A 26,107-nucleotide genomic window follows, 5' to 3' on the forward strand; every position below is an offset into this window, starting at 1 on the left:
TCGGTCATTGCATAAGTGTTCACCATAAAATGAGATCATTGGCTTATTGAGGCTGGTTACGACAGAATTATCGAATGGATGAGAAGCATTTTACCTTAAGGGAATAAACTAAAAGAGAACTTCTATACTACTAAATCCATGATGAAACCCCCAACCTAGTATACTATAAAATTGACACGTGTCCAAACTTCTGTGTGTTGTACTACCTTGAAAATACAGATTTAACCGAGTATAGAACATGTGGGTATGCTCGTTATAAACTTATAATTGGTAGGGGAAGGACTATTGTTACACATAGAAAACTTATATACTTCTCATAATGTTTTTTTGAATAAACTGAAAATTTTATTCATGTCTCCAAATATCATTGAGCACATGACATAACATCATTCATATGATGGAGTTGATGGAGTCATAATGCATCCTTTCGATGGCAAAGCCTAAAAACATTTTAATAAGGTGCATCCTCAGTTTTTAATGGAATCAAGAAATATACAGTTTAGGTTATATATAGACGGACTCAATCTATTTAGGTCATTTGTTGCTCGTTATTCTTGTTGGCCAGTGATACTCGCGGTTTACAACTTTCCACCGAGGATGTGTATAAGGTTGGAGTTCATGTTTTTATCAACAGTCATACCCAATCCTAATAGTCTGGGTCAGTATATAGATGTTTATCTTCGATCATTGAATGATAAGTTGAAGCAGTTATGGTCATCTAGGACTTTGACTTATGATGTCTCGAGGAAACATAATTTTTAGATAAAGACAACTTTGATATGGACAATCAATGATTTTCTTGCGTGTGAAATGGTTTCTGGTTGGAGCACGCATGAAAAATTAGCATGTTCATGCTATATGAAAAATAACAAGACCTTTACCTTAACAAATAATAGTAAAATGTCTTTTTTTTTATTGCCACTAATGGTTGTTGTCATCGGATCACAAGTAAAGAAAGAACAAAATGACTTCTTTATTAGTAGAGTTGAAGAGAATGTTCCACTATTGGTACCATCGGGTGAAGAATTGTATGATGTAATATCATAGTACGATGATATTGTGTTTGATTTTCAATCCGATAAGCAAAAGTTTTTTTATTTTGGTGTGACTCATGATTGGGTAAAACAAAGTATTTTCTAGGAACTTTCTTATTGGAAAACTAATATCTTCCGCCATAATCTTGATGTCATTCATATTGAAAAAACATGTTTGAAAACATCCTTAACATGGTTATAGACGTGAAAGGGAAGGCAAAGGTCAACATAAAAGATAGAATGTATATACCTTTGTTTTGTCACCATAAAATTATAGAGTTGATTTATGATGGGTCACGAATTGTAAAGTCCAAAACTAATTTCGTCTTAGACAATAATGCACAATTACTTGTCTACCACTAGCTTAAAAGTCTGTGTTTTCCTTATAGACATGCTTCGAACATATCTAGATTGGTAAATTTCGAAAATTGCATATTATATGTAATACAGAGTCATGATTGCCACATATTTATGCAAACACTTATTTCATTTGCTTACTAAGATTTATTTTCAAAGAGGATATGAGATGCACTAACAAAAATTAAGCACTTCTTTAGAGATATATATTCCAGAGAGTTGGAAAAATTACAATTCAATTCCACTAGAACATACAGACAGTATCACCGATGGTTTAAGTTTGTTGGTATATTCTAAATAGTTGAAAAAAAAATTATCCTCTCATGCCAATAGCTATTACAAATAGAATCACTAACATATTGAAATTTCATCGATGATCGATGATATATGAGGGGGGTTCTGTAAAATTTTGGGTTTAATTGAGATTTTAATTTTTTTTTTATCACATACAGAGTTACCGAAGGAAAGCAAAAACTAACAATTTTTTAATTGTTTTTCAGGAATTTTATTGGTAAAAAAAACCTCAATTAAGATATCAAAATCCCTAACTTCATAATAAAAGTTTGTCTTCTTCCTTATGTTTTCTTCATTTCTTCTCTTTTTATGAGGTTCTTCTCTCATTCTTCACTCTCATTCTCTTTCTTTCTCACTTTATGCTAGGTGAAATCTCTAACTTTTGCTTTTTCTTTTTTATTTATAAGGTGGTTAATTAATGAGTTAATTAATTGATCTTTTTCCCTCTCAATCTTAGCCAGTAAAGTCTTCAACCAGGTAAATTGCCTTCCTTTTCCTTTTACTTGTTGAAACAAAATTTGTATTGTTTTCATAGAAATTGTTTCTAGGTTTTGGTTCTTGTTTGGAATGATACCAATGGCTTTTCGGTTTTGAGTCTTGATATGTAAATCTATATTATTAACAGGTGCTTTGTTGGTTGTTTTATGTTGGGTTTTGATGTTTTTGCTTCAATTGTTATTGGGTTTAGGGTTTTGAAACTTAATTTCTTGTTTTGATAAAAATTATAGTCTCTCTCGACACAGACTCATCGATACCGCCATGCCAAGGGGGGTTTGTTCATATCGAGAACCATTTACTAGGAAATACATTTTCCAATGGAAGCCCGACCACTCAATATAAGTTTGTTTTCCATTTAGCATTATTAAAAAAATAAAGAACAATTAAAAATTTCTGAAAAAATAATTTTAACTAATGAATGCAATTTCAAGTTTACAAATATTGAGATTGCCCACATGAGAACATCGACAATGAAATTGATGATGGAAGTGTCACTGTTTCAATTGAGTCTAGTTTCTAAAAATACTGAATGGAAACCTATGATTGATACATGGTTCAGAAAGTTCAGGGTTAATATATACCTAAATAATTTTTTTTTATTATGTTAACTTGGTTAATTTATTAATTTTAATGAACTAATTCTTTTACAAATTTGACGTGCAAAGAAAAGTTTTAATGGGATAGGGCTGACAAAGTTGTTGCTAGGAGGGTTTGGGAGAATCACAGTACAACTAGGTAAGATTAAATACTCAATGTTATATTTTTTTTATTTAAATGTTAAAATTTTATTTTTTTTATTTATTAACTGATAATTCAATTATATTGTATAGGTTGCGTGATTTTTTGGTGTGAGGCATGGAAAAAGAAAGTCAAAAAATATGCTAAAGAAAGAAATCTTTCAAGCTAGAGAGACATAATGGTTTAGAGGGATTCCAGACCTCTGCACGTCTCGGAGGCTATATGGACAAAATATATTCAGCACGTGACGTCCAAGTATTTTGTGTGAAGGTCGCAGTCCATTACAAAAAACTATAACATGGAGATTCATGTTTCCATTACCACGCACACCGGTTTCACATATGAAGCAGATGGTAAGATTCGTTTTTGTTACATCTATTTTTTCAAAAAAAAAATTGATGTTTTAATATTAATATATTTAACTAACAACAGTTTTCTTTTGCAGATTATGGTTCTTAGACGTGAACCAAAACCAGTAGAGCGTTTTATAGAAACTCACATGTGAAATAATGATCGACGGAAAGGGGTGCAATAGCTCGTGGATAGTCGAGCTAAGAAGTTCATGGTATGTTGGATTTCAACAATTTCTTTTCTTAAGTTTATTATTTTTTTGAATTTGCTGACTTTTTTTTCATGAAACTTATAACACCCGGTTGCAGGAGAGATATGAGGACAATCCTTCAACCTATCCCAATGTGATCCGGATTTGTGGTTAGAGGCAAGATCGTAAGATGGAACCGATAGAAATCGAGTTTACGGTATCTCAAACACTACGGTTGAGGAGTTGAGGACGACCCAAAGTCTTTCAACTGTTTGATGCTCATAATTGATTTCGAGCACTCAATCTCTGAAGTTTCAAGTCATTTTAAACCAACAAGTTGAAGCTTATACAACCCATCTTGCTACCAAAACAGAACAACTTAGTGTTGAGACAACCAGACTCTGGTGATTGTACATGGATTTAAAATCATACATGAGTGATGCATGTGCTCCTTCTTATTGCCCCCAGTCCCGACGAAGACCCACCTCCTCCTTCTCCTTCAGCTCCTTTATTCTAAATGAATTGTATTTAAATTGATAAATTTTTAAATCTGTAATAAATATTTGATTTTTATTTTCTTTTCTTTTCTTTTAACTTTTTCTATTATGTTTATTACATATTTTTTCAAAAAAATATTTAAAAACTTATTGACGAGCTTACCAACAGAATAAGTTCATTGATATATTCTAAAGAGCTAGAAAAGAATCACTGGAAATGTCACTAACATTATTTAATCACTAACAAAATTCATTCGTCGGTAGTTTAGACATAAATCACTGATGAAATTACAAATGAACTTTTTGTCGGTGATATGTTATATTCACCGATGGAAATCTCAACAGAATGATGCCGATAATTTTTTTGTTTGACGTGTTTTTCCCTCTATAAATCTATCGATGATTATATTACCGACTGAATGACCGACATAATAGAAATCATCGATTATAAGTTTTCTAATGAATAATAACCGTTCGTGATCCCGTCGGTAATAATTGTGCTGACGGAATCAGTGTCTAACTACCGACATAATATTCCATATGTAAATTGCAAAATTTTGGTAGTGAATTTTTATATATTTATTGAATATCTTTAATACTTCAATGTTTAATTATTTTTTATATCCCTAATAATTAACCTATGTAATCCGAAGCAACCTTTCAATGGCAAAGTTTGATAGTTTTACAATTTATTTAAGAATTTATAAATTATAAATTTGATGTAATGTATAGCGTGAATATAAAACTGATGTAATGTATAGCGTGAATATAAAACTGGAATTCGGAAACCCTAAGGTTATGACCCTAAACTATAGAGAATTAGGTTGAGAAAACTATGATATTTTTCGAGAAGTATGTAATTAAATAATTTGATGAAAAAAACAGCACATCAACTATTTATATAGAGGTAAAAACCGGCCTAACCAAAAGAGTTCAAAGTTGAGTAGGAAAAATAATTAAAATCCAAAAATCAACTAAAAAGATAATTAAAACAACAAAAAACAGTATTTTCCAAGCTTAATTTAAAGTATTTCAAAACATGGTTGGTTGCCCTCACATGCAGAATTTTCTAATTAAATTTTAGCTTGATTCAATAGTTAGGAAATATTCAAGTACCCGAATTATTGTGAAGTAAAGAAAAACAAAACAATGAGATTATGAAAGTAAATATTCTCGTATTTATTGTTATTGCACTGTTCATTTTAGTTCCTACTACTTTTTTACTTATAATATATGTAAAAATGATGAGTCAAAATGATTAATTTGAATGAAACTTGACTTGGTAGTTCTTATCAATAATAATGGTATGTAGAATTATAATTGTTTTTGTCATATTATACATACAAAATACTTGAGATTCCTCTCGAGTATTTCTTTATCCATCTTATCCATAAACGCTTTCGTAACACGCTATAAAAAAAAAGTCTACAATTTGAAGTAACAAGAAATTGACATTACGAGAACAAAGAGTATTACAGCCATGCACGTACGTGTGGAAGAAAAAAGGGCCTGAAATTGTGTGGTTAACGCGGGGTATGAAGAAGAGGTAAAACATTAGCCATAAGCAAGTCCGCGTAGATGGATTAGCCTTCACAGGCAAAATAGATTTGATTTTTCACGCATCATTGATTTCCTCTTCGAAATAAATTTGCTGTGTCTCCTCGACGTCTCGTCAAGACTTGGTCTTGACAATGACTTGAGTCTCTACTCTCTAGCCCAGAGTTCCGAGTGCCCTGGCTGCCCTCCCTTTTTTGTTTTGTTCTTCGAAAAGGTACATGGTCACAAATCCTTCGGCGTTCTATTTGGTTTTTAAAGCTCTATTTTTGTGTTTTTTTAAAGTTAAAATTTTATTTTATTTTTTCTTTTATTTCAGATTATTTTTTTATGTTTTTACATCATTTTAATGTACTAATATAAAAAATAATTTTTAAAAAATAAAAAAATATTATTTTAATATATTTCTAAGTAAAAAATAATTGCAACTATATTCTCAAACATGTTTTAAGTTCGTAATAATTGGTGAAAAATTTAAGAAATTGATAGTTGTTCTTTATTTTAAAATATCAAAATAGACACTGGTAAAAATTGATTGAGTTATTTTAAAAGCATTAAATTGATACGAAGAATATATTCTTCAAGATTTATGTAATAAAATGTAATTTCCATGATATAAGAGTTAAGCTAATGATGTCGTTAATATTAAATTAAAAAAAATTATCTTGTGATTGAAAAACAATATTTTTTTGTTTTAGTTTTTTTGACATGTCAAGGAACATATTTGTTTTTGTCTTTAAAAAATATTTTTGAAGATTTTTTATTGTTTTTATTTTAAATTATTTTGATAGGTTGATACTAATATAAATTTTAAAAATAAAAAAATATTATTTTTAATAAATTTTGAAATAAAAAATTCTTTAAAAAATAAATATTATAGCTACAAAATCCTTATCCCTACTTAAAAAGGAAAAAGAAAAGTAATTCCTTCTTCTTTTAGTGGGCATGTCTCTCTCAGCTCGTCCCTTTCACTCGACTCCCTTCTGCACGGAGCTGTTCTTTGTCAGTTTTCGGTGGAACGAGATGGACTCTTTCCGTTCTTTAATATTTGTTTGTCTCCTTGTACGTAAGCATCTCTTCATTTCTTTCCAAGATTTTATATATATATATATATATATATATATATATATATATATATATATAATTGTTAAAAAAAACATTCATGATAGACTTAGGAACTTCAAAGATAACTAAACAACTAGAAAAAAAACAACTAGAAAAAATTATAATTTAATTAAAAATATTTCAATATGATAATTTTAAAAAAAAATATTGAAATAAAATAATTATAAAAATTAATTTTTAATCAATCCAATCTTAAAGGATAAAATTAAAAACAAAATTAATTAAAAATGACAAAAAAACCCAAGTCAACTCGAGTTAACCAGTTAAACCCTTGACTCAAGTCAACTCGCAAAACACTCGACTTGAGTAATGAGACTTAGAAACCTCATAAAAAAACAGATCGACATAAATTACGAAACTCAATCCACAATAAATTCAATGTTAAAGATAAAATTGAAAGAAAAATACTAAAATAAAAATTAAAAAGAAAAAAAGTACTGTTCATTAAACCAATTACAAAAAAATTAAAAAAACTTGAGTCATTCGAATTAATCCGCAAAACTACTAGAGTCATAAAATTTGAATAATTTTAAAAAAATCAAAATAAATTCTTTAAAAAATTATTGGCAGAGAGGAGTAGTAATTCCTCTCCTCTATTAGTTTTTATTAATTAAATAAATAAATAATAGTGCCCGTAGCAGGTGTATTGAAAAAGAAAAGGGGCCAATGGTACAAGGTACAGCCCCTCCTCCCCAAGGCCACAGCCGAAGCCATGCATACATGTAAATTTAAGATACCATCCGTACAAGAAGAATGCATCATGACTAGCGTCATCATGATAGAGGTTAATTTTAAAATATTTTTTACTTATAAATATATTAAAATATTATTTTTTATTTTTATAATCAACACATTAAAATAATATAAAAACACTAAAAAAATTAATTTAAAATTAATAAAATTAAAAAGCACGGAGAAACCACGCCACGGGCATTAATAGGCCATTTGGGTCCGGGTGCACATAACAAAGGACGGAGAGAGAAGTGCATGCTGACTTGTTCAAAAGAAATGTTGTTGGACACGAAACGTTATTTTATACAGCTGTACAAGGACAAAAATAATCTTCTCCTTGCAACCGCGTAGAAGTTTCCACAGTCTGCATTTTTTCTCTCGCATTTCACTCGGCAAATCCATCGTCTTCCCTCTTTCCCCTTCAACAAGGTCATTATATAAGTACATGATGCATGCTTATACAGCTCAGGCTGACAAGGGAACAAGACACAAGAACAAGAACAAGAACAAGAATGGAGGAACTCCCTCTAGGTTACCGCTTCTACCCAACAGAAGAAGAGCTGATCTCCTTCTACCTGCATAATAAGCTGGGAGGGGGGAGGCAAGAACGTCTACAACGTGTTATTCCAGACATCAGCATTTACGACATCGAACCATGGGATCTTCCAAGTAAAAAACCGCACTTAAATTTGTTCTATTTTGTTTTACTAATGATAAACTAGGTAGAAGAATGCTAAAATGCTCGCGGTAGAAGTTGAGTGGTGACTTTAATTAGTTTGTCTCTTGCACTATGTTGCAGAGCTTTCAGGAGAACTATGTCAGGGAGACACCGAGCAGTGGTTCTTCTTTACACCCAGGCAAGAGAGAGAAGCGAGGGGAGGGAGACCTAACCGGACTACAGCATCCGGGTACTGGAAGGCCACAGGCTCTCCTGGTTATGTTTACTCGTCGGACAATCGTGTGATTGGATTGAAGAAAACCATGGTGTTCTATACGGGAAAAGCTCCAAGAGGAAGAAAAACCAAATGGAAGATGAATGAATACAGAGCCATTGAAGTTCATGAATCTTCTAGTAATGCTACTCCAAAGGTGTGCATGCATGTATATGATCTTTTAGTTTTTTGAATTAAAAAGATGTACCTGTCATGCAACATGCAACCGTTTTCCATTAATTACTAACCACCATTTGGATGTCCTCCGATTCCTGAATGTAGTTGAGGCATGAATTCAGCTTGTGTCGAGTCTATGTGGTATCAGGAAGCTTTCGTGCATTTGATAGGCGGCCACTAGAAGCTGTGACAAGAGAGACGCAGCTTCTTGGAGATGGAGCTACAACATCTGCTCAGGGCCCTGATCCAACTGTGGATATGACAAGCTCACCTGAAACGTCATACTCAGTGGAAGACCATGTTGATCACCCAGGGACTGCAGCAAGTGCCAACTGGGGCTCAGTAGATGGTCTAGAACCACCTGCATGGGAATGGCCAGGACAACTGGATTGGCCCTGAGAAAAAGCAAACGTAGATTTGTAGCGCAGTCCCATAAGACTAGGTAGTTGTCCTAAGATAGACTATGCATGCATGGCCTTACCTTACCTTCAAATGTAGTAAATTCTTTTTTCTTCATGTAGCATGAGGAAAGATAAAAAAAAAAAAATAAGAAAAGGGAAAATATTCAGGATATGTGAAATAGGAGACTTAGTATTCAGTATGAAAACTAAGTTAGGCATATTAACCAAGAGAATTACCAAGTGTAGGAGAAGATGTCATTCACAGGCTCTAATCAGTAACCTGTTTCAGATTCAAATTAGAATGAAGATGTCATTATCAGTTTGAAGATGTCATTATCTTATTTTCCTCCAATAAATCCCAGCATTTTTAAATTCAAAAGCATAACTTGGAGGCTCGGAATCAAGGAAACTACAGCAAGAGGAAATAAAATGTAAAATATGATAACAGTTGCCAAGGAGTTCGACGAGAAAAAAGAAACAAAAAGAAAAGGAATGCCATATATACATAGGTGAGCACTTGAAAATTTTAGAAAAGGAGAAGCAAGGAGCCAAGGCATTGGCAACTGGACTCGACATCCGATGTCTTCAACAGAATCAAGAACAAGCACAAATAGTTAGAACTTATATAATGATTACTGCATGTAGACCAGTACTAAGACATTTTTTTTATACCATCAAGTATGATAGTGTTCTTGTGTATACTGAGACAGTATCCATTTTTTGTCCTTCGTAGGGAACTGAAAACACAAAGTAGATGTCATTCCTGCCTTAAAAGCACATCAAAACACATAAGCAGGTTCACAGTTGAAGTTCAACAAAACGAAGGTTTACTTCCTAATAATTAATGCAACTTCGTTAGAAAATTCACTTCCATTATTTTACATTCACAGTGATCAACAGTTGTGGTCGTAACAATAATCAAGAGGTAGTAATTAACGTTTGCAAAATTCTCTACCTTCAAGGCAGGCATGGTTGAAGATGAAGATTCTCGAGTCGCTTGCATAAAATTAATCAAATATCATAGAGACCATCTGCGACATCTCCATTGTTTGGTGTTATCTATGATAAAATGCTTGTAAATAAGTATAACAATTACCAAGTATGAAATAGATATCACCCAGTCAATGGCATAGAGTTGATGTGGGAGAAATGACTTCCTACCACAGATTGCACTCCAATGAGATTCCACGTCAGTTACTGATGTGTTTTCTGTCAGGAAAGTAACCCACCCTCTCCATGATTGAACACTTTTTATTTGGCAGCCATTCCTGATTGATGTTCGGTGACCTGCATTTTGGCATCTCCGAACTCCACCGTGTGCACTTTTTTGGTGCACCATGCTATGTGTTAGGAATCCTGTTAGAGATATATTAGGAATGAATAATATTATATAATAATTCTCATTCCAGCAAATTCTATTCTCCTCTTATCGATTTACACTATGCAGCAGAGCAGCAATCTTCCATCCATATTACTTTATTCCAATATGCTTAGTGCACTCAATGGCTCACATGATTAAGCCCCCCAAGCTTAAGCTACGCATGCAACGTGCCTATGCATCTCATGCTAGCTAAGAATATGACAGAAACTCGATGCACCCAACTGAAATGACATGTTTTCTTAGCATATCACCATTACCAAACACCATACCTTATCTCCAAGGAAACAAGTATCACATTATGTAAGACTTAAAAATTTCCTGGAAACATTTCAGCTTGTTGAAAGCCTCCTATAAGCACACTCACATTCAATCAACCTTTTGTAACAAGAATGCCATCGTATGAATTCTTAACTCAAACAAATGATCATGTGGAACTAATGTTCAATTTCTGCACTTTCTTTCCCAACTGTACCACTTCTACAAGGTATCTGAGCTGAGCACAATCCGATACTGACATCTTCTTACCAGATCAGTGCACGTGTTAAATTAACACTAAGGCCTTGTTTGTTTCAAGGAAAATGAATTCCTGGAATTCATTTTCCTTACTTTCCCATGTTTGGCAACATTAGGGAAAAGTAGTCAATGGAAACTTAATTCCAGTCAACAAAAAACCACCGTTTTATCAAAGGAAAGTGTTTTCCTCCGGATAAAAAAAGGAAAACACTTTCCTTTTCACAAATCACGATCTCTCTCTCGTCAAAAACGATTTTTCACAAATCACGGGCGCAGGAACAATTACAGAAGCATTCTCTGGACAATTGAAGCATTTCGCTTGCACAATTTCAGGTATGTTTTTTTCCTCTATTTCCTTTATGTTCTATAATCCTCTTTGTAGATCTGTAAAAAGTATGGCATTCCATTTCCATAACATTTCCAACACAGCTAAAGGGGAATGGAATTAAGTTTAAAATTCATCAAGCAAAGCCACAAAAAACACAATCTTGCCATGACAGTTTTCTGCAAAAATCACTCACATTCGGCAGTTTTATTCTAACCCAACAAACCAATTCAAGGCACGCCAAAAATCCCCAAACTGTGTTAATCAATCTTCCCCAGCAAAAAGCAGCCCCTCCCTGTTACCCCATCTCCGGATCCAGCCACCATATCCCGGTGGAAGTTTTGAAAATCAACCCTTGCTCTTTTTGTTTTTGAACAGTAGCCGGGGGGGAGAGGGAGGAGAACTGGGAAGGAGGAGCCTTGTTGCCCCTTGAATCTTTGTCCTGCTTCTATGTCTTCAATATTTGCTTCTTTGTTCATAAATGACGAGAGAAACAGAGGGGAACATGGGAAAACCGATAGGGAACAGGGGAATGGGAGAAACCGAGAGGGAGAGGAACAGGGGAAGGGGAATGACAGAAACCGATAGGGAACAGGGGAATGGGGGATTGAGAGAAACCGAGAGGGGAAACGACCGAGAGGGAGAGGGAACATGGGGGATCGACCGAGAGGGAGAGGTACATGGAACAGGGGGGATCGATCGAGAGGGAGAGGGAACATGGGGGATCGACCGAGAGGGAGAGGGACATGGAACAGGGGGGATCGACCGAGAGGGACAGGGACAGGGAACAGGGGAATGGGAGGGGAATCGACCAAGAGGGAGAGGGAACATGGGGGATTGACCGAGAGGGAGAGGGAACAAGGTACAGGGGAATGGGAGAGGGCAGTCGACCGAGAGAGAGAGGGAGAGGGAACAGGGAACAGTGAACAGAGGAATGTTTTAGGGGAATAGATCGAGAGGGAGGGGGAATGGGAGAGGGGAATGGAATTAAAAGTTTAAAGTGATACTTGTGAAGTCAGGGGAAGGAAGCTTTGAAGGATTAACCAGAGAATGTGAGCTCCCATTTTTTTTCATGTCTTTGTGCGAGAGTTTAATGAGGGGAATTACATATGGAAATAATAAGGGGAATTATAACAGAACAATCAATATAAATTTGTGTTTTAGTTTGCTTTGATTAATATATGATTAATGTTTGATTATATTTCTTATATATGGATAAATTTGTGGGACTATACCGGTAATTATATGGATTTCATTGCGCAATGTTTATTGATTGTTGTGAACTTATGAATTGTATAATTCTGAAAACGGTTTTATCATCGACAAATTTACTTTTATGGTCTTAAATAATATATTTTTAAAAAACTTCATACAAAAAAAAAAACCCCAAATATATAACTCTTACCATAAACTAATTTGGCTTTCTTCATATGAAAAAAAAAACTTATTTTAAGCTTTTAAAATTGAAAAAAATATAGTAATAGGTTTTACTTAAAAAATATTTCACAAGCTTATTATAATAAAAAAAATTCATCACTATACTTTTTAGATTTCATTCTTTTATTGTAACTGATTAAATTTTTATATTAAATATTTTATATATATTAGATAAACTTGAAAAAAATAATTAATTCATTAATAAATTATTTTCCAGTTTCTTTTCCATAACATAACCAAACACAGGAAAGTGTTTTCCAGTTCATTTTCCATAACACTACCAAACATCGGAATTCACTTTCCCCGGAATTCACTTTCCAAAAGGAAACAACTTTCCTGCAAACAAACGGAGCCTAAATCTAACTATTTCGGATATTTTTTATTTTTAGATCAGAGCACAAGGAAGAATACCATCAACTTCTTCCTGAAGACTATCTGCACCTCCTAACTTGGTTTACAACAAATCATGTGTATTTCACCACCAGGATAACACCATTTGGCGCCACATTTTGCTAATATTTTGCATTAAATCATTAAAGGTACCATCTAATCATTTTTCTATCAAGACTGCAGAGATACATGGAGACATTATAATGCAACAGATGGTATCATCTCACAGTAGACTTGCTATGATCTGGTAGTTGATCTTTAACAGTTTGATAAAAGCAGAAAAATAGGTGAAGGCAGTTCCTTTTCTAGGACATTTGATCACACTCCCTTAATAAATAAACACACTGGCAGAAATTACAAGTAAACCTAATGGAAAAGCCGAACCTTGGACATTTGACAGAGCATCCAGAAATTCCTACGCTGCGTTCCATTCATGTGCATGAAGGGAGCTCAACGATACAATCATGCAACACAAATCCTAGTACCAGGAACACTCTTAGCAATTTTATGGGTTACTTCATATTGTTTATTGACCAAGTATGCTAGACATTCTTCTCCCAATCAACCACATATTTAGAAGATTCGTGCAATTGTTTTTTCTCTAAATGGAAATCTCTCCGCTATTGATCAATGGTCCAAATCAATATTCTCAAGGACAAAAGGAAACACAATGAACAAGCCTAAGAAGCACTCAAATGGGAGACTTAATTACAATGAGAACTGTACCATATTAAAGGTAATTAATCCCCACAATGAGAACTGTATGGCATAACAGCCAAGACCATAACTTTCCTTAAATTACCATATATCATCATTCCAGAAATCACAAGCAAGGATTAGCATCAGCACCCAAATCAACACTGTTCGACTAGTGAACCAAACATCAAACGTTAAAAGAAAAATAACCTTCGCCAATTAAAAACTCAGCTTTCAATAATTAAAACTCAAAAAAAGTATGGATTTGATGTCAACCTGATTAAAAATTCTACTTTCCATAAATAAAACTCACAACCAGATTGTTGATTTTATGTCAACCCACTTTTCCCGTTGCTGACTTTTGTGCACACAACATTTCCATTGACAGGAACTGAAAACATCAATCCCCATCAGCCTCCTAACCCCTTTCCAAGTCATAACAAAATCCAATAAAATACAATAACTGCCTTTTTCTTTCTATCCTATCAAGAAGTAATTGAAATTTCCAATCTTTCCTTTGAATTTTCCCTACTTTTGGGTTGCAGAAAAGAAAGAAAGAAAGAAAAGCACTCTGTGTCAACTTCGCTTCAACAAAAGTAGCCAGCCATTTTCCTTCCTCCAAAATGCGAGAAGGAAACAGAAAATCAAACCAGAAAGCCAGCAAAAATTCACAGACACAAGAACAATCATGTACTGTAACGAACCTAATTATTATGTCTGGAAACGCTTCAATGTGATAAAACAAGCAGCAACAAAAAAAGACCCTCTGAGATTGAATTAATATAACAGCAGATATTGAATCAAAACCATAATATTTCAATCTTTCTTTATTCCCAGCAAGAGGGGAGACAGGAGGTTCAAGAAGGCATTGACAAATCAAGATAAACATGAACAAGGGGAGACATATATACCTCAAGATTTCTTGCCATTTCGTTAGCAGAAACAAGAAAGTCCAACCAACCAACCACGAGTGAGAGCCAGAGAGGATTGAGAAAGGCATGGAACGAGAAGAAGAGGTGCCCTATTTGCGGTTGACCATTCAGTATGAAGCGGGCTTGGTCGCTCCAGGCTGTTGGGTTTTGCCTTGCCATCTGAAGACAGATCGGTCAATGTCATGTACAGTAAAGAGATGGAAGAGTCAAACCCAGTCAAAAGCTATTCTTTGTGCGTGCTCTGCCTTTTCCACCGTTGCCCATGTTTGTAACTGTCTGGAGACGTAGGAGGAGGGAAAGAAAAATTAAATAATTTTATATAAATTTTGGTCATTCATGAATAAATTAGTTAATTTAAGTTTGATTTTGATTATGAAATTTTGATTAATATATACAATTAAAAACTCTTGAAAAATAAATTTAATAGACTTTGTATTTTTTTTCTCAATTTCTTTTTTTTGTAATCTTGTCTTTTTCACAAACTGTGCACCTCTTCTTCCCTTTTCTTTTTTTTAATTTTGGAATATCAATATGAAATATGAATAGTCCTCATCGAGGGTAAAAACAGCATGCTCGAAAAGTCATGACAAGAGACCTTTTATGATAGACATGGCTAAGCTTTGGCCTGTAAGGCTGGAACATGTTTTGATAAATAATTATAATTGTTTTTTAAAATATTTTTTATATTAAAAATATTTTTTTTATTTTTTAAAAATTATTTTTGAGATCAACGCATTAAAACAATCCAAAACACATAAAAAAATTAATTTTTAGAAAACACGGTTTAACTTTCTTAAGAAAAGGGCTTTCCTTGTTTTTTTAGAAGGTGTTTGAGAATGTTTTTAGACTGTTTTTTTAATTTTGAAATTTTTAAAATTTTAAATTAATTATTTTTTATATTTTTAGATTGTTTTGATATGATAATATGCCGATGTCAAAATAAAAATAAAAAATATTATTTTAATACATTTTAAAACAAAAAATACTTTAAAAACAACTTTTATTGTACTGTCAAACAAGCATCCAATATATATTTGGTATTGTAGTAGCTTTTACACAATATATATTTTAAAGCTTTTATGGTTGCGGTTTGAAAAAAAATATTTTATAAAAAAATATTTTTAAGTTACTGCTAGTTGAATTAAATTATATATTTGATTAAAAGTACTTTTCAAATTTGTTATTGAATAAAAAATAATTTAAAAGAATTTAGTTAAAACTTTCGTGGAAAGTGCTATTATAACTAAAATGGACATAGTATTTTCATTACTTCAAATTATATAAAAGTGATTATTAATACATAATAAATATAGCAAAAAAATATTAAAGTCCTAGTTAAAAAAAATACTAATAATAAATGTATCAATTGCAAAGTTAGTCCAAGTAATGTAAGTATTATTATTATTATTATTTATACATGTCCTAACTATAAACCACACATTACTGTGCAAATATGCTATACTTTTTCAATTTGGCACCTTCAAGTTCAGGAAACTTCATGGTGACTCGAGGCTTGAAAAGAAATCAATGGAGGATAAACTGTTTCTTACTCTCTTTTTTTAATATATTGCATGTAACATCCTCCATTCCGAGATAAAACGACAATCTCATCCCAATCGGAAAAACAGAGTAATTAATTAATTTTTTTGTATATATATATATATATTCATGGTCTTCGTATTAAAATCTACCGACATTTCAACGGAGTCCCTCCTATACCGGAAGGTCCCAAGTTATTGTCATGGAATCTGTTACACTTCTAATAGCTCGTATCTCATAACTTAATTCTCGACCCAATCATCTTGGGTTTCAATTCCACACTTATACTCACACCTATCAACCACAATATTTATGATATGCATTATATAACAAATATCATTATGGATGGATAAAAATAAATGAATATAAATACATAGACATGAAATATGGTTATATGAACTGCATGATTAAATTCATTCGATCAAGTTCAAACATTAATTATACCAATTAAGTTATACAAACGTTTTTATGTTTACCAAAATACAAGGGTATACTCCCTAGAACCTAGATTACAAGAAGGGAATAGGGTCTACTTCTATCGTGCATGTGATGATCCTGAAACAAAATACATATTATTGAAAGGTGAATATTACAATAAATATAACAACACGAATATCTAACAATTTCAACAGGGTAAATTGCATTCATAGTTCATTCGCTTCTCCCTTCTCGTTTCTATTAGAATCTCTTCCTTATTCAACTATTAATAACTGTTCCCTCTGCCACTTTCAACCTTCATTCCAGACTTTATGAGATCAACCATGATTATTCTTACTTATAACAATACCGATACCAATTTCACTGGCATCATCATCATCACCCCATAGGAGTCAATGCAAGGTGATCCCCTTACCCGAGATCCTAACATACACTAAATGTATGGTAGTCAATACATGGTGATCCCCTTACCCGGGATCCTAACATACATTAAATGTATGTTAGTTTATACATGGTGATCCCCTTACCCGGGATCCTAACATACACTAAATGTATGCTAGTCCATAAATGGTGATCCTCTTACACACTAAATGTATGCTACCAATACATGGTGATCCCCTTACCCGGAATCCTAACATACACTAAATGTATGCTAGCCAATACATGGTGATCCCCTTACCCGGGATCCTAACATACATTAAATGTATGCTAGTTTACACCTCAAATCGCACTTCTCATATTTCTTTTGCCGGTGATAAATTCATCATTTAGCAATTCACACAACAAGTTTTCAACTTGAATACACATACATTCAGTAATTCATATTTCACATTGGTAATATAAATAAATCATGGAATTAACTAGGAAGTATAGGTGCAATTCACCTACCTGCAATAGAAGCTCTACTCGTGCTCCCCTGCTGCTGCTGCACCACATCCCTCCTGCAATTCACAGGTTTATCTCATAAATTTTCCTCACCCAAGGATATGTTTTATTATAATCATATCAACAACCAATAAGTCTTTCTTTCAGTCATTTCTTAATATTTTATGTTTTTCTCATTTCACCCATTAATATTGTCATTCTTTGTCCAACCACAGTTATCATTCCTTATATATATATATATAGTAACAGTTCAAAAATGAGACAGTAACAGTTCAATGTCTAGACAATGACAGTTCGGGATTTAAACAGAAATGGTTAATATATATATATATTAATATATATATATTAACCATTTCTGTTTAAATCCCGAACTGTCATTGTCTAGACATTGAACTGTTACTGTCTCATTTTTGAACTGTTACTGTCTAGATAATGAACCGTTACTGTCTCATTTTTGAACTGTTACTGTCTCATTTTTTGAACTGTTACTGTCTAGATATTGAACCGTTACTATCTCATTTTTTTGAACTGTTACTGTCTCATTTTTTAAACTGTTACTGTCTCGTTTTTGAATCGTTACTGTCTAGATATTGAACCGTTACTGTCTCATTTTTGAACTGTTACTGTCTAGATATTGAACTGTTACTGTCTCATTTTTGAACCGTTACTATCTTATTTTTTTGAACTGTTACTGTCTCGTTTTTGAACTGTTACTGTCTAGATATTGAATCGTTACTGTCTCATTTTTGAACTGTTACTGTCTAGATATTGAACCGTTACTGTCTCATTTTTGAACTATTACTGTCTAAATATTAAACTGTTACTGTCTCATTTTTTTTTGAACCGTTACTGTCTCATTTTTTTGAACTGTTACTGTCTCATTTTTGAACTGTTACTCTCCGACCTCTCCTCAGATTTTTAACTATATCTTGAGTTATAGAACTTCGATTCAAGCGAGATTTATCTTGTTGGAAAGCTAAAACATGAGGCTACAAGTTCTTTGAGGAAGGAGAACCCAGTTCTACCTCTAAGACAGTCAAAATTTCTCATCAACGAACCAGACCTACTACCCTATAGGGTCTGTCATGACCCAGTCTCGGTTAGTGACCCATAGCTGGAGTTCTATAACTTCAAATTGAGCAAGACCAATTTCATTAGTTAGCCAACATCCAAACCTACAATTTCTATGAGGAACTTGATCCTAATTCCTTCCTCCTCCTACTCGAAATCTCTCTGAAAGTCAAGAGATGAAACTGTCCGGATTCGTCAATCTTTCCATTTACATATAGCACATGAAGTTCTTTAATTTAGCAACTTATACTTTTTTTCCTTAATTCAAGTCTAAGAACTCAAATCTATAAATTAACATCCAGGCATCAATTCATAATCGACTTGAAATGACTCATAAGAGCAGGTTTAGAATACCTTACCCGATACAAAATCAAGGTTTCGATCCCTCCTTTTCTTTCTAATGACAGCCAGCCCTCCCCTCTTCTCCTCTTGTTCAATTTCTCTTGTTAATCTCTTTCCCACCAGTGTTTATTCTACCTATAACCCTTAATCTTGGATGGGTTTCTTTTTGAAATTTTGGTAGTTCTCTCTCGATTGTAAAAATGAAAATAAAAACTCTCTCTTTTCTTTCTTTATGTTATCTGCAGATCTGTTTTTTTTAGTGAGAAGAGGAGTACTTATGCTCTATAATTATTCTTATTTGCATTTAGGCCCTATTTTCTTCAAGTGTATTCGTTTTGCCCCCACTCCCTTTTAGTTTAGTTTGTTTCCTTTAATTTAATCCAGCGTTTTTATATTATGTTTTTCGGGATTTACATTGCAGAACATGTACTTCATACAATAAGCTATTCAAGAACAAGAGACGCAACAGGATTTCTAGACCAATTTTGCTTTCTGATTTTCACCACTTTCTTTTATTCTTCAACATCAGATTGTTTGTTTTTCATTACCTTTTTCCTTCTAGAAATCCAACGATCCATGAAGGCACAGTATCAACATCTTCATTCTTCATGAGGTCTTTTACAACCTCTGCTGGAGTCACTTCCATTTTCATTATCAATACTTCAACCTCTGCAAAATCAGAGCGCTTGTGTGTTTTGTAACCAAGAAGTTGGTTAGATCCATGGAAAACTTAACTAGATCTCATTGATCGTTTTTGACAAGAAGCAAATATCTTCTTAATATGCAGATCTCCTTGGCAGCTACATGCGAGGTTTAACTCTAATGGAAAACAATACAAGCTCTAGGGGAGATGAGTAATTTCTCATATGCTTTAGTGATTTAAAGGAGATAAGGGTATTTTTGTTAAATGGATTAATGAGTTTATAACGGTAAATAAGAAATAGATTTCTCATAAATGAAAAGCTACACTTTTTTACTTTTCTAAATACAAAGAAAACATAGTTCAAAACACATTTTTTTATGGGGGGATTACCAAACCACACATCAGAAATTAACTGAATGGTTTTTAGTGATGTGGTTGGGCAAAACGCAACACTAATCACACTACCAAACAAATATTTAATTTTAATTATAAATGTTATGAGTTTAAAGGATCAAACCGTGTGGATTAATCTAAATTTTTTTCTTTTTAAATAGTATCAAAATAGTTGGAATGATAAAAAAAAAAATCAATAAATTTTGACCTATTTTTTTATCCTAGATCACAAGTTAATTTAAGTTTTTTATTGAGTTAGGTTGGGTCTGTTTTTTAATTTATTTAATCTTCAATCTGGATTAGTCTAGGTCTCGGATCGTCCAGCTAAGTTGGTCTGATTAAGGATTTCTTATCCAGGAAATGAATTACCATATCATAATTTATTTTATTCACACATGTCTTAATGCTTCTTTATGTTTTATGTATATTTCTGAAGTGAAACACATAGGTAACTTGTGTTATTTTAAAGTGGAATTAATGACCAAGGTTGGGGTTTAATTATGATGATCCGATGGGTGGTTGGTCGACAAGGAATCCAATGGTGGATATAGCTCTAAGAAATTGATCCCGATATGGCTAGAAGAGGATAAACATCTAACACATCTAAAGTGGTCTTAAAACCTTTTTTTTTTTAATAAGCCTATGTTAAGATATAGAAGAGTGAAATTAGGGTGTTTATGCGCATTTTTTGGATAAAAATAAAAGGGAAGGAATAAGATAAATTAAAGTTAAAATGAGAAACGAAAATAAAATAAAATTGACTAGAGACCCGAACAAATAGGATATATTTAAACAAAAAATAAAGTAAATTAAATTAAAAATACCCAAAAAATTTATTTCTTAATAATCAGATTTAAAACTAACTATTTTTTTCATATTTAAAACTCGTAGTTGAATAGAAATATTTTTTAAACAAATGGGAAAATAAGCTAATTTAATAAAAAAAAAATTATGATGTAACTGGTAGATTTGTTTATAAAGAAAAAAATGTTGTTGTTTTTGGCTTATATACAGATGCTAAAGTGGAGTAAAACGAGGGGAGCAAGGCGTACTAAGTGAAGCGAAGAGGAACAACAACATCTACCTTTCTTGGATTTCTTTTGCAAAGTTCGTCATGATCACGTTTGATGGATCAGGTAATTTTAGATTATGATAGAGGAAAGTGAATGATTTGTTGGTGCATCAGGGCATGATGAAGACGTTATATGAAAAACAACTAAAAGGCATGAATCATATAGATCGGTAGGAACTAGAAGCAAGGGTTGTGGCAACTATTAGGACTTGTCTAGATGATGACATAATGTATCATGTCATGGATGAGGAATCATTGGTGTCAATTTAGGCAAAATTAGAAAGTTAGTATATGTTCAAGTCATTGTCAAACAAACCTTATTTTAAACAAAAACTTCTTGGTCTTAAGATGTCAAAGGGCATATATTTGAATCAACATATCAATATGTTCAATCATATCATTAGTGATTTGAAGCAAATTTATGTGAAGTTCGAGGATAAAGACAAGGTATTGATGTTACTGAATTCCCTATCTACTTCTACATATAAAATTTTGGTTACAACTCTGATGTGAGGGAAAGAAACTCTCATATTAGAATAGATCACAAGTTCCCTATTAAGCTTTAATCTAAGGAAGAATAGTGGTGATAAAAACTCACAAGGCAAAGGGTTGGTGGTGAGGAGTGATCAGAAGCATGGGAGAAACAAGTCCCGGAACGAATCAAGGAACAACAAAGCTGGTCCAAATCCAGGAAGAGAAAGGACAAAAAATGTTATAAGTGTTGAAAAATAAGGCCCATAAAACAAGAATGTCTAAAGAAAAAAAAAGATACAGAGAACAAAGAAGGTCATTAAAGTTCACGAATATAGTGGAAGAAAACCCAGAAAGTGGTGACAGAGACATACTTTCTATTCCATCGAATTTAGATCATCTTATAAATTTTTTGATATTTGATTCAACATGTTCTTATCACACAAAACCCAGTAAAGATTGGTTAGACACCTACAAGTTAATCAATTCTGGTTTTGTTCTAATGGGTAATGATAATCCATATAAATTTGTTGAAATAAGAATATCAAAATTAAAATGTTTGATGGTATTGTTAAAACTTTATGTAATGTTAGACGTATACTAGATTTGAGGAAGAATTTGATTTCATTAGGCATTTTAGACCATAAAAAGTTCAGTTTCAAGTTTGAAGGTGAAGTACTGAAGGTGAGTAAAAGTGTTATGACAATGATGAAAGGAAATAGATTGTTAGGAAGTATTTATAAACTATTAGGTACCATAGTTGTAGGTGGAGCTAAAGTCGTACAATCTGAGTTAAATAACACAGTATTATGGCACACCAACTTCGGAGAAGAATGGCAAAGGGAACTCAAAACCACAGAATGTTATTTAAGTAAGAAGGGGGCGATGGAGACTTCATTTAACTTAGGTTGATCTAAGCCAAAAGCAAACCTACGTCAGGATAACCTTCTTTGAAACACTTCGGTAGTGCTCTCAGATCGGAATCCAAATAAGAAATCAGAGCACATGGAGCCATCTTCTTATCTTCTTGTCAAGAGAATTATGGTAGACTAACTGATTATTTATATCAGTTAATGGAAGAGCCCAATGCAAAAAAATGCGATTAGGCCATATAGGTGAGCGTGAAATGATGAAGCTTCATAAGAAGAGTCTATTGAAGGGTTTCAAAACATGCGAACTTGATTTTTGTAGGTATTATGTTCTTAGAAAATAGAATAAGGTGTAGTTTAAGACAACCACACACAAGAAAAGGGAGATTCTTGATTATATTCATACAGATGTTAGGGGTTCAATAAGAGCAGCATCACGTAAAGGATATATGAATTTCATGATTTTTATTTATGACTATTCATGAAAGGTTTCAGTGCACTTTATACGAAATAATTTAAAAAAGTTTGATAAGTTCAAGGTATGGAAAAGAAAAGTAAAAAACCAGACAATAAGGAAAACCAAATGACTCAGGTCAGAAAATGGTACTAAATACACAGACTAGAAGTTTATGGAGTTGAATGAGTAGCAGGGGATCAAAAGGCACTTCATAGTATATAAGATACCACAACAAAATGGTGTAGCGGAAAGGATGAACATAATATAGATGAAAAAGCAAAGTGTCTTAGGTTGAATGTAGGGCTTGCTAAGAACTTTTAGGTAGAAGTAATGAATAAAGCATGTTTCTTTATTAACAAGTCACCTAAAATAACATTAAATGGAAAAGTAGCATAATAGGTATAGACAGACAATCTATTAGACTACTCTGGTTTGAGAGTGTTTAGATGTCCAACCTATATGCATGTTTCTAATGATGAGAGGTCAAAGCTTGATGTGAAGTCTAGATAATATATCTTTTTTGGGGTATCAAAAAGGGTTAAAAGGTTTCAAGCTATAGGATTTAAAGGCAAACAAGATGGTTATCAATAGAGATGTAGTTTTTTATAAATAAAAAAAGGCATGTTGCAGCGTATTCAAGAAGAAAAGAAACATGTGGTAGAAAATTGCAGCAACAATGCCCATGAGGTACATGTAGAGCTAGATAGTCATATTAAGAAAAAAAACCATTAACAATTCAGGGAGTTATAGTTCAGAAGATCAGCAACATGACAATATAGCTTTAGGTAGGCCTAAACACATTATCAGGCCATCCATCAGGTATAGTTTTGAAGATATGGTCTTTTATACACTTGTTACTAGTAATAGAGATTCTACTACTTTTCAAGAGGCATTACACAACGAAGATAAAAGTAAATATATGGGTATATAGGTTCTATATAGGAAGAAAATGAATCTCTATATAAGAACTAGACATGAGAGTTGATTGAACTTCTAGAAAGAAAGAGGGTGATAGGGTGCAAATAGGTGTACAAGAAGAAACAAGCAATATAAAAAAATAAAAGTGAGAAGTTCAAAGCTCATCTAGTAGCAAAGAGTTACTCACAAAAGAAAAGGGGTTGACTAAGATAAGATATTTTCCCCTATAGTTAGATATACTTCCATCAGGGTAGTGTTAAGCTTTATAGCACATTTTGATATATATAGTTAGAGTAGATGGATGTCAAGACATCTTTTCTCCATGGTGATTTGAGGGGGGAAATTTACATAGCACAACCAGAAGAATTTAGTCAACCTGGACTAGAACACTTGGTTTGTAAATTAAGGAAATCATTTTATGGACTAAAATAATTTTTGAGGTAGTGGTCCAGGCGACTTCACTCTTATATAATTAGGATTGGATACAAAAGATGTGAGATCAACAAGTTGAAGACTTTGTTGAGTAGAGAATTTAACATGAAAGATTTTGGTACTGCTAAGAAGATTCTTGTGATGGATATTCATAAAGATAGAGCTACCTGGAGATTATAGTTATCTCAGCATAGCTATGTTAAGAAAGTGTTGGAAAGGTTCGACATGGATAATGCAAAACCATTTAGTATACCTTTAGTGAATCATTTCAGATTATCTATTGCATAATGCCCATGGACAAATGATGAAGTGAAAGACATGTCAAAGGTCCTTTTATGCCAGTATAGTAGGGTTTTTAATGTATGTTATGGTCTGTACAAAACCATATTTGGCACACTCAGTCACTGTGGTGAGCAAGTTTCTATTAAATCCAAGACGACAACATTGAGATGCATTCAAGTGGATCTTCAAATACTTGAAGGGTAATACAAACTATGATATCATGTTTAGTAAACAATAGGGTAATCCTTTAATTATATGATATGTAGATGGAGACTATGCAGAGGACTTGGATGATAGGAGGTCTACCATATATTATGTATTTACTTTGATTGGAGGACCTATTTATTGGAAGTCTATGGTTCACTCTCTAATTGCATTATCTACTACTGAGTCAGAATATATGGTAGTGGTTGAGGCTGCCAATGAAGTCTTGTGGTGTACAAGTTTGGTCAAAGAGCTGGGCATTCAGTAAGGTAGAGTGCAGTTGTTTTATGACAGACAAAGTGTCATTTACTTGGCAAAGAATCAGGTGTATTATGCAAGGACCAAGTACATAGATGTAAGGCTTCATATGATCATGGAATTGGTTTCTTCTAGTGAATTGTTGCTTGAAAAAGTTTGGGGTGTAGGGGCAATGCCCCCGCAGTACGATAAAGGGGTATTATGAAAAAATTATTAATGCTCGTTAAACGGATAGGATTTCTTAGACGGTTTAGGGTCTACTTTAAATACATATCATGTAATCTTATTTTGATATAGTGAAAATAAAAGCCCATCGCTCTTATGGATATAGGCACGTTGTCAAACCATGTTAAATCTTATGTTCTTTTTAATTTCTCTTCTATTGCAATATTTATTTATAATTGCTATAGGCTTTTCATAACAAAAATCTAAAAAACCAAGAAAATAGAAGTTTCTTAAAGCACTTAATTTTTATTTATGAAAAGTTATTAAAATTGAAAATTAAAAAACCTTATTAACAACGAATAGGAAAATCATTCCATTCGAATAGAAAAAACTAAGAAAGTTTAATATTTCTGAATAGAAAAATAAAATAAAATAAAATAAAATTTTTAAATTGAAAAAAAAAATATAAAAAAGAACTCTTATATCATATAACCCAAAAAGAATTGAAAATGACATATATGTAGCCAAATGCACGATGATTGATGAAAATAGTTCTAGTAAAATAGTAAGAAAGACAAACTAAAAAACACTACATAATTTCCCGCTTTTCAATTCAATATTCCCTACCGTATATAATTATTTTAAAAAAATCATTTTGTGCGTTCAAAGTTTTTCCAGAGTCTTGTTTTCTTTTTTGATCCTTGTTTATAATCTCTAATAAAGAACAAAAACTAAGAACTTGACACGTGTCGTAAAAAAAATCAATTTCAATTTTGATTTTAGGTTTGAATCATCCAAATTTACGAGCATAACTTGCCTATAAAAATGTCCAATTTATTGCCCAGATCTGTGTATGATTTGTCCAATTACTAGTTCATCATTCTCATTTAACCCAGATTTAAAATAAAATAAAATAAAAACAATATTGTCATAATTAAAATCGATCTTAGAATTTAGACGGTGTTTGTTTTTGTGATAGCACCGTATTTTTGAAAAAAAAAGTTTTTGCTTCAAATTAATTTTTTTGGTATTTTTAGATCATTTTGGTGTATTGATGTAAAAAAAAAAAATTATTTTGATGCATTTCCAAGCAAAAAACACTTTAAAAAACAAC

The 26,107-nt window shown here is 32.7% G+C and overlaps 2 long non-coding RNA genes across 2 annotated transcripts; one reads left to right on the forward strand and one right to left on the reverse strand.

Annotated features, from left to right (window-relative positions):
- Positions 1-7,506: 7,506 nt before the first annotated feature.
- Positions 7,507-14,973, reverse strand: LOC112324064 (uncharacterized). The gene is made up of 3 exons (XR_002977700.2): positions 14,534-14,973; positions 9,836-10,236; positions 7,507-9,160 (listed from the first exon to the last, which is right to left on the reverse strand). It is a non-coding gene; the product is annotated as an uncharacterized LOC112324064 (long non-coding RNA).
- On the forward strand, positions 12,767-14,510 carry LOC112324070 (uncharacterized). Its single transcript, XR_008057720.1, has 2 exons — positions 12,767-13,075; positions 14,168-14,510. It is a non-coding gene; the product is annotated as an uncharacterized LOC112324070 (long non-coding RNA).
- Positions 14,974-26,107: the final 11,134 nt, after the last annotated feature.

Source organism: Populus trichocarpa, chromosome 1 (genome assembly GCF_000002775.5).
Source record: "Populus trichocarpa isolate Nisqually-1 chromosome 1, P.trichocarpa_v4.1, whole genome shotgun sequence".
NCBI lineage: Eukaryota > Viridiplantae > Streptophyta > Magnoliopsida > Malpighiales > Salicaceae > Populus > Populus trichocarpa.